At 38.1% G+C, this 14,542-nt stretch overlaps 1 long non-coding RNA gene and 1 pseudogene across 1 annotated transcript; both read right to left on the reverse strand.

Annotated features, from left to right (window-relative positions):
- Window positions 1-3,787: 3,787 nt before the first annotated feature.
- On the reverse strand, window positions 3,788-12,477 carry LOC131956175 (uncharacterized). Its single transcript, XR_009388937.1, has 3 exons — window positions 12,436-12,477; window positions 5,027-5,097; window positions 3,788-4,160 (listed from the first exon to the last, which is right to left on the reverse strand). It is a non-coding gene; the product is annotated as an uncharacterized LOC131956175 (long non-coding RNA).
- On the reverse strand, window positions 7,815-10,116 carry LOC131956174 (uncharacterized; annotated as a pseudogene).
- Window positions 12,478-14,542: the final 2,065 nt, after the last annotated feature.

Raw genomic sequence — 14,542 nt, forward strand, 5'->3', positions numbered from 1 at the left:
AGACAGATGGTGGTTCAGGGTTGTCAGGTTGTGTGTCCAGACAAATGGTGGTTCAGGGTTGTCAGGTTGTTAGTGTGTCCAGACAAATGGTGGTTTAGGGTTACCAGGTTGTTAGTGTGTCAAGACAGATGGTGGTTTAGGGTTGTCAGGTTGTTAGTGTGTCCAGACAGATGGTGGTTCAGGGTTGTCAGGTTGTTAGTGTTTCCAGACAGATGGTGGTTCAGGGTTGTCAGGTTGTTAGTGTGTCCAGACAGATGGCGGTTAAGGGTTGTCAGGTTGTTAGTGTGTCCAGACAGATGGTGGTTCAGGGTTGTCAGGTTGTTAGTGTGTCCAGACAGATGGTGGTTCAGGGTTGTCAGGTTGTGTGTCAAGACAGATGGTGGTTCAGGGTTGTCAGGTTGTTAGTGTGTCCAGACAGATGGTGGTTCAGGGTTGTCAGGTTGTTAGTGTGTCCAGACAGATGGTGGTTCAGGGTTGTCAGGTTGTGTGTCAAGACAGATGGTGGTTCAGGGTTGTCAGGTTGTTAGTGTGTAAAGACAGATGGTGGTTCAGGGTTGTCAGGTTGTGTGTCCAAACAGATGGTGGTTCAGGGTTGTCAGGTTGTAGGTGTGTCCAGACAGATGGTGGTTCAGGGTTGTCAGGTTGTTAGTGTGTCAAGACAGATGGTGGTTCAGGGTTTTCAGGTTTTTGTGTGTCCAGACAGATGGTGGTTCAGGGTTGTCATGTTGTTTGTCCAGACAGATGGTGGTTCAGGGTTGTCAGGTTGTAGGTGTGTCCAGACAGATGGTGGTTCAGGGTTGTCAGGTTGTTAGTTTGTCCAGACAGATGGTGGTTCGGGCTTGTCAGGTAGTGTGTCTAGACAGATGGTGGTTCAGGGTTGTCAGGTTGAGTGTCCAGACATATGTTGGTTCAGGGTTGTCAGGTTGTGTGTCCAAACAGATGGTGGTTCAGGGTTGTCAGGTTGTCAGTGTGTCTAACAGTTATATAGAGTTGCTGTTGCCTACGGATATCCTACGTAACGTTACATAATGGGCTATGGGGGTGGTTTATACGGGAGAAATATGTTAATGCCCTCCCGTTAATTACCCCAGGTCATGTCACCATTGTCATTCTCCTCAGTAACGGTGACGGTAACGGTAACGCTAAATCAGAGGCGTAGCGGCCCTTCCCGGCGCCCGGGGACAAACTTTCGATTTTTGCACACCCCCCCCCCCTCGAACTTTTCATTTGCACCCCCCCCCCCCTCTCTCAACTCAAACTTTCTTTTTGCACCCCCCCCCCCCCCACCCCTCGAACTTTTCATTTGCACCCCCCCCCCTTCAAACTTTCAATTTGGCGCCCCCCTAAGGTTCGCGCCCGGGGACATATGTCCCCCCCCCCCCGCCCCCCCCCCTCGCTACGCCTCTGCGCTAACGTTAATGCTAACGCGGTAAGGATAGAATATAATAGAAAATAGAGACTTTTTTAAGTCATGCCCACTCTTGTTGAAGTGTTTGGCCACAGGAAGACCGTCTTCATTGTTGATTGATCGCAGGTGTTGACTAACCCTGTCAGACAATCGTTTCCCCGTTTATCCAATATAAAAGATGTTGCATCGCCTGCACTTGATGACGTAAACTACGTTGCGGGACTCACAGTTGAAGTGATTTTTAATTTTGAGGGTTCCCTTCGGCAGCTGGAGTGATTCAAAAAGGACTTTTGTGTAACCGCCGTTCGGTTTTGCCACAATTTTAAAAAACGCCTTAGTACTGAAACGAGACTAATACTTAAATTTGGTACACGGGCACCCGATGGCTTGAATGAACAGATATCTTTCACCTAACAACCCCCCCCCCCCTCACGCATACACCACGCCCCCAACCCCACCCCTATACGGTGTCCAAGCGTCCTTCTCACGCGTCTTTTCTTTTGGATATTGTGGCTAGAAGACAAGACGTGTTTTCACTGTCGAGCTAAGTCAAAAAATGTGTTACTGTTTGTCTTTATTTGTCTAATCTGTAATCACACTGTTGTGTGCTGACGAAGACCTTGGGTCGAAACGTCCATAGTACTTGTAACTGTCTTTAACTTGTGAGGTAACTAATACTATCTGTTTTATTACTAGTTTTAAGTATGTAGATTGTAATTATGTAAAACATAGTATTAATAGCATTTAATAGAATGTTCTAAAGTCCTCGGTTTTCATCGTGTTTTTTTTTAAATATTAACATTAAATTACCAAGTTCATCTGACTTGCTGCCCTCAACAATAGTTATACTTAGTTCAACCACCTTTACTGCCCACATTTATCACGCTCATTACATAACAAAGCATAGGATCAAAACAGAAAGCCGACACGGTGAAAAAATATTAAATACAAAATTGTTATTTTGGTGCGAATGAATGTTGTTACGAGAGATATGACGAATGCATGTTTGATGACGCGGATGAAAGAGAGTGAAGTTTTGCCATAGGAACGGGTTGTTATAGTATGCAAGCTAGGTAGTTCGGACTAGGGAGAATGTGAAAGATACTTCGTGTAATGTCGATAGTTTTATGTTTATACGAGAATAGTAGTTGAATAATTATTGACCAAGAAAATAATAGGCATTGTGTAAAGTGATTATCGCCTGTATCGTGGTGATGGGAATGCAGATGGTAGTGGTACGCTTTAAATGGTAGTAGATCACGTGATCAAACACGACACTCTCACAGCAGCCCTAACAGTCATGTATAAATGTGTCATCTAGTCCATATGGTCTTTGTGCTAAATTTCTCTTCTGCACATTTTTCGTTGTGTTTTTTCTGGTTGCGCATTTTTCTGTTTCTGTTTGCGCTTTTTTCCGTTTGCGCTTTTTTCTGTGTGCGCTTTTTTCTGTTTGCGCTTTTTTCCGTTTGCGCTTTTTTCTGTTTGTGCTTTTTTCCGTTTGCGCTTTTTTCCGTTTGCGCTTTTTTCCGTGTGCGCTTTTTTCTGTTTGCGCTTTTTTCCGTTTGCGCTTTTTTCTCTTTGCGCTTTTTTCCGTTTGCGCTTTTTTCTGTTTGCGCTTTTTTCTGTGTGCGCTTTTTTCTCTTTGCGCTTTTTTCTGTTTGCGCTTTTTTCTCTTTGCGCTTTTTTCCGTGTGCGCTTTTTTCTCTTTGCGCTTTTTTCCGTTTGCGCTTTTTTCTGTTTGCGCTTTTTTCTGTGTGCGCTTTTTTCTCTTTGCGCTTTTTTCCGTTTGCGCTTTTTTCTCTTTGCGCTTTTTTCTGTGTGCGCTTTTTTCTCTTTGCGCTTTTTTCCGTGTGCGCTTTTTTCCGTTGCGCTTTTTGTTTTGCGCTTTTTTCCGTTGCGTTTTTTTCCGTTGCGGTTCTTTCCGGCCACCCTTGCATAAGACCCTTCAAGCTACATGCATTCTTATTATACCCCCTCGCTTTCCCTCCCTCATCCCTCTTTCTATAGTTAGGTATGCAAATCGGTGACCGGAAAGAAGCGCAATGGAAAAAAGCGCAACGGAAAAAAGCGCAAAAAAAAAAATACGCAACGGAAAAAAGAGAGTGTGTTGTTGTGTGTGTGGGGGGGGGAGGGGGAAGGTTAACAACCAATACTTGCTTGGGGGAGGTTGGCTTAGTATATGTGGCATAAGAAGATTCTGGTTTTGAAGACATATTTTAGAGGATGAAATAAAAAAGGAAAGATGGTACTCTATAAGCACACTGTACGGAAATCATCAAGAATAAATTATTGTTACGAAAATATATATATATATATACATATACATATAATGAAAGAATGAAAACTAATTAAATAATAATTATTTGTTATTGATATTTATTGATGCTGCTCCTTCACAGTCAAAATGTTATATCTTACATAGGCAAGCAAACATATATAGGTATATATTATACAGTATGTACATTGGAACACACAATTGACTCATTACACAATGGCTACATCGTTACTTTCTTCCATCCAGTGACTCCAGACCTATCTGATGACTGGTTAATTTTTTTTTTTAAGTTGTAAATTTAATTTTAAAACAAATAAAAATAAATCAAGGTCATCATCTTTCATAATGCCGTTGTCCGGTCTCTGTCCGTGGTCTACTGAAGGCGTGGTCCATTGAAGGTGTGGGTCATTCAGCACGTGGTGTTGACATGGCAACCCAAACAACAAGGCGTCTGACATGCTCCATCCACAGCGCTCACTGTCAATACAGGAACAAAAGGAGTTTTAAGTTTAGCATTTGTTGAAAACTGCTTAACTATGCAAGATCGTATGTTTCTCAATTCAAGTAAATTAGAAGAGTAAATACTCCAAACCCCTGTATATTGAAATGAGCTATCTATCTAAACTATCGACCATAATACAAGGAGTTGCCAAATAAACAACGAGCAACGGAAATCTTCGCAAACAGATAAATGCGCAAAGACAAAAGCATGATATTAACACTTTCATTTCCGTCATATTTCATGGAAAAATGTTTTCTTAAAAGTTCCCTTGCGCATTTTTTAGTTGCGCAGTTGCGCATTTTTCTGGTCACACTTACAAAGCACTGACATTGTTTTTTAAACGATTTCATAAAAGAATTAAATTTTAGTATATTTTGAAAAGCTCGTAATCTTTTAAGACCTTTACTTTTTAATGTTTTAATCACCGTTCACAATTTAAAGAGCAGTGATAAATTAACAACAATTTTGTCAAATCTAGTATCCGAAGGTGTTAGGGGTTGAAGTGTTGTAGTTACTTTAAATTCTTTATTATAATTAATTTAGATTTTCAAGGTTTCCAGAACAGAGTCTTGATCAGTGTTTCTTTCAGGCACCTCTTCAAGAAGGGGCACCCCGAAGTACGTCTACCCCCCCCCCCCCCACCTCTCCGAACAAAATAGAATTTATATAGAAAATATATACTTAACTATTGTCCTCCCCCCCCCCCCTACACCCCAACCACCGGAGAAAAAGTCGGAAATAAACACTGGTGTTGAATATCAATTACTCTAAAACATCGAGAGATGTAGCTTTGTGTTAAATATTTTAAGCACTTGGGTGTGGTCTAAAACCCAAAACTCACCATAAAACACCACAACGTACGCCGCTGTTCCAACCAAAATTCCAATCATCCGTTTTGCGTCCATGGTGTCTCTATAAGAATAGACAAATAAATACTTTACTCTCAATGATGAGAACTTGGGCTGTAGTGCTCTGACGACAACGCCTCAGAATTTAGGAATAGTTCCAAATTTCGGCCATAGGGCAAGTGAAGTAGAGTTCACCTATTTCTGTGCCCTCGGCATAAGAAGGGATAGTGTAGTCAGCACCAGTGGCGTAGCAAGGTCAGGTGTCACCCGGTGCGGCACTTAATGGTGTCACCCCCCCCCCCCCCAGAGGCGTAGCGACCCTTCCTGGGGACAAACTTTCAAATTTTCGATTTGCACCCGCCCCTCAAGTTTTCGATTTGCACCTCCCCCCTCAAACTTTCGATTTGCAGCCCCCCCCCCCTCAAGTTTTTTGTATATATTTTGCTATTTTTTGCCTTGGTGTCACCCCCCCCCCCTAAATGGTGTCACCCGGTGCGATCCGCACCCCCCGCCCCCCCCCCCCCCTCGCTACGCCCCTGGTCAGCACTATGCCCAGCCACTTTATTTTCCCTAACGTGAGTTAGGTACCCATCAGAGCTGGGTGGGCTCAGTGACGTCGTCTGACTTGAACCCGGATTCGAAAGTGAGACTTTCGGATTAGCAATAGAGCACTGACCAGGCCGTCCCATATTTAGAGATAAGTTTCTAATATCTTAGAGATGGCGCTCTATGTGACAAACCCTTAGTGCCTTAAGCCAAAGGTACCTGGTTGTTCTTTCAGATAAAATCTGGATTCAGAACAAAACAGTACTTTAAAAAACGTAAACATAAACCATTTAAGAAACAAAAATGTAAAAGACATTCCTTAACAATATTATTTAATAGAATGTATTAATTTGTATTTTTGTGGAAAATTGATCACCATTTCAGAATTAAAAAGGAGAAAGTCAGTAGGTAAGATAATGTGTGTAGGAATTCATTAGCTCCAGGAATACATTAGCTCCAGTCAGTGGCGGAACTAGAAAAAAAAGGCTCCCCCGCAAAAAAAAAGTTTTTGCCCCCCCCCCTATATATATCTATATCTATATCTATATCTATATCTATATCTATATCTATATCTATATCTATATCTATATCTATATCTATATCTATATCTATATCTATATCTATATCTATATCTATATCTATATCTATATCTATATCTATATCTATATCTATATCTATATCTATATCTATATCTATATCTATATCTATATCTATATCTATATCTATATCTATATCTATATCTATATCTATATCTATATCTATACTATATCTATCTATATATATATATATATATATATATATATATATATATATATATATATATATATATATATATATATATATATATTTCCTTTTTTTTTTTTTTTTTAATTTCGGAGTTGGGGTACACCTTACCTGGCGACTCTAAAGCCTAGGACTTAGAGTACGTACTATTTTTAATTATTTTCTTTTTAATTAAGTAAATTAAAACAACAGAGGTACACGAAGAGTAGCAAACAGATGCAGCTATGCCATTGTTTAATCTGAACTTTCTCATCATCTCTATAATTCAATTATTTAATTCAGCTAGCTGTTTGCAATTAAAACTTGAGCCTGATAATAATTTAAAATTACAAAACAAAAGCTAAGCGATCCTTTTTATAAGATTTTAAAAATTATTCTAGTTTTGATTTACACTGCAATCAATGTTTTATATTCCTCAAAATTATTTATGAATTTCTTTGTACATTTAGCCATTTTTGGGAGCAAACTTGTAGGTTATTTTTCTTGGTTAATTTAAATTTATAAGTGGAAATAAGCGTAAGCGAATTAATTTTAAAAAGTTCTTTGTTCGGATTTAATTAAATTAATTCACATGAAATTAAAATGAGCAAGATAAAAGCCTACATTTTCCATATACAAATGTATCTATGAATATCAGGGCAAAATTATCTATAATACTGTATTTACGACACTTTATTATATTATATATAGTGTCACATTTAAATTACTGTATTTATAGTACTGTATTAGGAAACATTTTTAAAGGTAAAAACATGCCAATACCACTGTCAGTTTGGTGATGGGGGGGGGGGGGAGAGACGACAAGGCACAAACCGAAACCTTGCTCAAGCTTTACCCTCCCCTGATTTGTAGTGTGGTTTTCTACAAACAGTAAATATTAAATATAAATATCATCAACCTAGCTGTAACGGTACTCAAGTTATCGTGTTTACAGCCACACACACACACACAGACGTACGGACAAATTTGCAAAATTATGTTTCTCCGACTCAGGTAGGTGTAAAACATCGATATCTGTGAAAATCTCGATTTATTATTTTTATTTTTTTTTGCACGATTACAAGACTTTCTCTTTACTTCGTATTTTTTTTTTTTCGAGCCGAGTCCTGCCAGGCGGTGAAACCGCACAAGCAGCATCGAGGACATAGGACAGGGGTCGGCAACCTTTTGAGGCGGAAGAGCCAAAAGTTACAATTTTCAAAATTTCCCTGGTTTTAAAGAGCCACTAACATTATTTTAATTTCAAATATTTTATTTTTTTATTAAGATTATTAGTAATTGTTCAAGGAGCTGGAGAGCCGCATCTTGATATCAAAAGAGCCGCATGCGGCTCGCGAGCCGCAGGTTGCCGACCCCTGACATAGGACGACGGCGCAGCTTTACTTCGTATAGTATATACTAGTATATACGATTTTTTTTTTTTTTTTTTTTTTTTTTTTTAGTTGAGTTCATTATTTATTAGCATTTTTAAAGCTTAACAAAAACTGGCAAATTTCTGTTTAAATTGTAAGAAAAGTGAAACCACTAGGGTGCTCTATTTTGAGCAAAGTCATAAGGCTTACAAAATGACCAGTATCCATAAACTGTTGAAAGTAAGAAAAAATACAACCAAAACATAATAGCTGAATCTTACTATTGAATTACAAATGGATCTAGCAGCTTATTATAGCTTTTTTAAAATTTACATTTTTTGCAGGTCAACATAATACAAAATATCTTTGGTTTTATGAGGTGTGAATACATCAATGCAAAATAATTAACTAATCATTTTAGTTTAGAAAGATACTGATTAGATTGTTAAAAAGGATAAAGATTGTGTGGCCATTGACACATTTTTACAAACCAAAGTGATAATTTTTTCATTAAATTTTAATTTTGTCATGTTTAAATAACAAAATATTTGAACAGAAACTAATACACAACATTGCCAGTTAAGCAAAGTTAAGTTGTAAAACACCAAAGAACTAAACTTTCATTAAGTTACTACCAAATGAAAGCCAGCCCTAAACCTCACAAACACATAAAAAATTATTACTAATATTTAATTATGGTACATAAATACAAGTTTGTTTGAATAATAATATGTATTATGTAAAGCTGTGTGTTTGCTGCAATTTGTTAAAATGATGACTGAAGATAACTGATATTATATACAAAAGTTTTAACATTTAGGGAGGTTTATGTACAATTTTCTTGTATGTTTAAATTGTTTAGCGAGGCATGTTTAGCAGATAATTAATTTTTAGCAGATTTAACCTTTTCAATTTGAGGTGTCCTACTATTAAAAAGACGTAGGAACTGAAAACTAAGTTATAGCACCATGCTCAATAGTTCCCATAATTGAAAAAACTTAAGAACATTTTACAAATATTAACACAACCGAAGTATAAAGAAAAGATATTTATATTAATTTTAAATAGGTGAAACATAAAATGATATTTATAACTAAATCAACTCTTTGATTTTAAATTTCTTTAAAAAGCAAGTGCAGGGAATGTTTAAGTAAATGAACAAAACTAGTACACTAAATTATAATTCTTCAATACAAAACAAAGTTTTAATTTGAAAAAAAAAAAGTTATCATTGAATCATCACTGTTCATCTACAAGAGGCCTGCCTCTTCTCATCTGTCTATACTGGTATTTTAAGCTCTTTGAACGATATGCTGTCAATCCCAGTTTCAAAAGGAAAGCCAAAGATGCAACACCAAGCAAGACAGTGGCCATAACAAATGAAACATTTGATGGGTTGTAGTTTTTGGAAATGATGGCTGCCAATGCCCAAATCATAACAGCATATGGTGCAAGAGCATAACGGGTGTATTTCTCAAAAGCAGTCAGATCTAATATTATGTAAATAGCAAACAAAAATGACAAGACCCCCATGCATATAATTGAAGAATTCTCACTGTAGATTGGGTGCCTCCATTTATATGTCAAAACAACACCAAGATTAATTACGGTTGCCACTGTGGACCATGTTGCGTACATACCAATACCATTTACTACTGCAATATTCAGAAAGTTAAGATCAACATTTCTTCCTTGGTCAACCAAAACATCCTTGAACATGGCCACCCGTATGCAAATAATAGCAAATGTCAAAAACAAAGAAAGGGTAATGCAAGCAAGAAAAACTAAAGAAGCCATAAACAGGATACGATCCCATAAAAACAGCCAACCAATGTTAAACGCTGAACTCAAGTTAAAAAAAAATAAGAAATGCTGGTGAGAGAATGACGGGGTTGAGGTATGCAGGTCCGTTGTTTGTTGTGCGGCAGCTCAAAGCAAGATTATAAATCACCCAAGCAAACTGATGAAGGTAGATAACTCCCCAAATAGAAAAAGCCCAACCGGCTGGAGTGATGTCGAGGGGGTACTGGTAGGAAACTGTTGAAATTCCACGAACAAACAAGCCATGACTAATCTCTGGATTACCAGCGAGGAGATTCAGAAATAGCACTGCAAATAGTAGGAGGGCTGTAAATATAATGAGGCAGATAAAAACTGGGCTATTTCTAAGTTTCTGCTCAACAATGTTGAAAGAGCAGGCTGCTTTCTGACCAATAGTCCGTCTAGTTGCTTCTTTTTTCGGTGCTTCTTTTTTGTCCACAATCTTTTTTGGAGAAGTCATTTTTCGTCTTATCAGTGTTTCTAGGACAACAGCAAAGTCCTCTCTTGATATCGGTAGTTATAATATTATAAAAACACCATACTCAGTAACAACAAAGCATCGTCTGACTGAGCTAATCTACGCCTTGTATACCAGGGGTCGGCAACCTGCGGCTCGCGAGCCGCATGCGGCTCTTTTGATATCAAGATGCGGCTCTCCAGCTCCTTGCACAAATACTAATAATCTTAATAAAAAATAAAATATTTGAACTAAAAAAATGTTAGTGGCTCTTTAAAACCAGGGAAATTTTGAAAATTGTAACTTTTGGCTCTTCCGCTTCAAAAGGTTGCCGACCCCTGTTGTATACGATAAAATAAAATGAATCAAAATCATTATGATTCTATATTTGAAGGGCTCAGTGGAAAAAGTACTTAAGTGTATTTTGAGAGTTTTGAGAAAAATGAGTGCAAAGTTTTTAAATTGTTATTGAAATACCAAAACAGCTGATGCAGAGTATTCAAATTAAGCTACTTCGGTACTTTTTCCAAGGCCCAAATTTACAGGGATGGTTAAGGGGAGGTAGTCAAATAATATACCGGTCTTAACTCATTTTTGAAAAAATGTAACTTAAGTACTTTTTCCACTGAGCCCTTCATTTATAAACAAGAACCTTTACTTTTATAGAAATCAATTTTTAAAATCAGCTAGCTGTTTTAATTTAAAGTTATTGTCCAAATAAAAGTTTAAATTAAAAAAAATTTTAACACTGACATCGTTGTATAAATAAATTTTAATATTTTTAACAAAACAAAAAAAAAACACTAGTTTGCCTTTTATTTAATTATTTATGAATGTATTAGCTTACTTAACGATATTTTGGATTGTAGTTATGAGTTGTCTTTCTTGAATATTTTAAATTAAAGAATTGAAAATAATTCTGATGAATTAATAAATCAATTGCTAGGTTCTGAACTAGATGCATTAAACTTTTTAAAGGTCCTAGACACCGGCCTTTATTTTACAAAATTTCAAAGTACACTGTTCTTTTCTCTAAACAATATTTTCGTAAAATCATACCACTACCAGTGTCGGTTTTGTGATGGGGGCGGGGGGGGGGGGGATACAATGTTTGTATTACATTTTCATGTTTACCGAAAATTGTGGAAGATAATAACAAGCTAACTGGTCAAAATTATATAAACACGTAAGCTTGATTTGTGCAATGGTTTTGAATAAATTCATTTTTATAGATATAGGACTCTTTAGTATGCCTTATTTAGATAATAATTAAGAGAATAAATTGCTTTTTAATTTACATTGTACAAAACTATTTAAATGAGATTTATGGGCACCCGTGTTTTAATTAAGGGCAGTAAGTCATGGAAGTAGTTTGAAAGTTTGCCTATCTTTCAAAGTACACCTCTTGTAGATTTTTTATTTTTCTACGCAAAAGTGTGTGTTAGTTACTGTAGAACAATCACTGCTACAGTAGACCTGTTTGTTTTTTACAAAACCACTATCAAGGTGCACAAAAACATTATTTATGAATAGAAAATTCATTGTTTTTTTGGTCGGAATTGGGCCCCTAAACGTCGTGGGGCCCCCCGCATTGCGGGGTCTGGCGGTACTGTAGTTCCGCCCCTGGCTCCAGTAATACATTAGCTCTAGTAATACATTAGCTCCATGAATACATTGGCACCTCGTATATTTTAGCACCACGATAGAAGCACGTCTGGTGTGAATAAAATGAAATAAAGCTACACTGCAAGGTCGATTTTTATTGCATAGGTAATTCGATGTGTTTAAATAGCAAAGGCGGCAGGGCATGCCACATTATCCCCTTGTATGCTGCGGTCATTGAAACAGATGACATTTACTTCATCTGCACCATGTGTCTTGGGCACAAAGGGGAAAATATGATGATGAAATAATGAAGGAGGGGGGGGAGGGGGGATCGGCCTGGTCGGGTAGGTAGAGCTGAGTGTTGCTTAACCGAAAAGTCCCGGGTTCCAGGCAGACTGGGCTAACAGCAGGGGACAGAAACAAATCAAGAAGGGGAAAAAACTCTAAAATCAATAACTGTTGCCTTGCAGTTTGTTCTTATGGTCAAATGTTATTGAAGCAAATAAAAAGAAAAGCAAGCTGAAATCGGAGTTTACGGCCTATGTAGGACATAACATGTTGACACGTAATACTTAAATGTTGTGGAGGAGATACTGTTCGACATTACAATTAAGAACGAAGAAGAGAGACGGATGAGTAACAGAAGTATCTATGTTATATTTATAAGTAATGTCGATTTTTATTTCAGTTGAAATTTATTTCTAAATTATATATACTTACGTTTAACACATATATTTTTAAAACGAAAAATCTACTTAGAGGTAGCCTGGAGTTAGTATACAATGAAATATCTACTCGGTAGCTAGACAGAAGATATATTACAGCAAAACCTACTCACGTTCACAGCAAGCGACGCACGGTATCAGGTCAGCTGAAGCTCTTGTGACACTTACCCCCCATAATACCTGGCCTTATACAGCCACAAGGTCATTAAATCAAGGATTAGGAGTCTTTGTTTAACTGGCTCTGTGGCAAGGGTTGTTTGTCTAAGAAGCGGTTCATTACCCAAACTGCGATCTTTGACGTATCTCACCCTACAGCTCAGGGGCGGAACTCTGGTGTATTTAGGGTCATCTGTTTATAACGTACACAAAACTGGACCCTGTCCACACGTCTTCACTTTCAACACCCCCCCCCCCACACACACACACACACACAAACACACCTTCGACCGATGTGGACGTCCACAAAAATTTTGAAGACCTCTCAAAGCTTAGTTCTAATTTATTTTTTCAGTAGAATGTATTTTGCATCTATTGATGTTTCTTTTTTTTAAAGTGCAATTTTGAGAAAGATTGTAAACTGAGGTGTAACGTCATTCTGGCTTTTGGTAACGACGTGTAACGTTGGGAGGGGGGAGGAGGAGGAGGTAAAAATCGTAAAACTGCTTGACCCCGTAATCTGTTTACAGTATGATCTCGATTTATTTATTTTTTAAAATTTTAAATGAGCAACGCCGTCTGAATTTTACTTTTAAATGCAAGATGTTTGTTTTAAAATGTAAGTAATTCGACCCGAACCCCCCCCCCCCCACCCCATCGCCCTATGCTCCACAAGAAGCCCACATGAAAGATACTATCTTAGATAGTGATGATCTTAACAGCCTACTATGCCAATATATTATAAAAGATGAGAAAGTGATACCCCCCCCCCCCCCCCCCACCTCAGCCATGTCCATATTTTAATTTGACGTTGGCTCCACCGTCTAGTGTGTGGGCGCGGCAACCCCCCACCACCACCACCCCCTTCCTTGTGTGGTGGACAAAGCCTATCCTACGTCCACGAGTGGAAACGCCCTGAGTTATAGTGTTCTTTTCATTGCCGTCCGCCTTCGTTGTTTCATTCAACTACGTAGGTATTGCACGTAGATATATAATCTTGCGAAAATCAATATATTCACTCAATAGCCGTCACTGTTGCTAAGTGTATCCATACATATAAAAAACGTGATCATAATTAATTATAGAGTATAATTACTCTCATCAGTAACTCTATATTACTATTTTAGGTATCGATGGTCGATTGACCTTCTATCTGCTTAATTGTTCTGTGATGTGATGTGAATGTGTATCGAGATCGATTACAGTAATTTATGGGGTGATGGGGATAAACGATAAGATGGGTTGTCAGCAGATGTTCATGAAACCTTTTACGACTATAGAGACTGCGGTTAAGTTCTCTGGGGTAACTTAGTAATAGTTGTGTGTGTGTTTTTTTTTCTATGAATATGTCTGAGAGGTCGATGAAAAATAACGTCATGTAGTTTTAACCGCATTTTTGCCATCATTCTGTACCCATCACCACAAGCAGAGTTTCTTCCGGGCATCTCTTCGGGGGAAATGGAATTTATATAGAAAACATATACTTTTACCAGCGTCGCCCCCCCCCCCCCCCCCCCCCGGAGAAAAAATCTGGAAGAAACACTGTCCACAAGAAACTCCTCCCCCCCCCCCCCTCAATCCCCCCTAAAAACATACAGCTCTTCTTTACGTTTAGTAGCACACTAGGCATGCTGCCCAGCTTCGCTTAGGCTTTCGAAAACATTGAGAATGTGAATGCTTAATTAATTCGTCATAGGGTCGGTCTACGACCTCAAGAGTTATGAAGAGGTTCCTCCGTGGACATTTTTTTTTCGATTTATAGCTCATATAAGGTACCGGTCAGTCGAGGTCAGTTTTGACCCCCTCATCGTAGACTTTTCGGCCAACCGGCCCCCGTGCTCTGTCGCCCCAAGGCAAGATCCTGCCAAATTTGAAGCGCCTGCGGCGCCGGGAAGTGCCTTATCGGACACCCGACAATCTAGATCTAGATCTAGAATACTAATTGAATTTTTTTTTTTAAGTTTAGTCCGAGCAAAATAAAATAAAAAATACATTACCCAAGTTGACTTGGTGGGTCTCGAACCCGCAACACCTGCGTGGTTTATAGTACACTAACATCTCCGC

This window comes from Physella acuta, unplaced genomic scaffold (assembly GCF_028476545.2).
Source record: "Physella acuta isolate Inbredline_101_S28 unplaced genomic scaffold, ASM2847654v3 ptg001131l, whole genome shotgun sequence".
Lineage (NCBI taxonomy): Eukaryota > Metazoa > Mollusca > Gastropoda > Physidae > Physella > Physella acuta.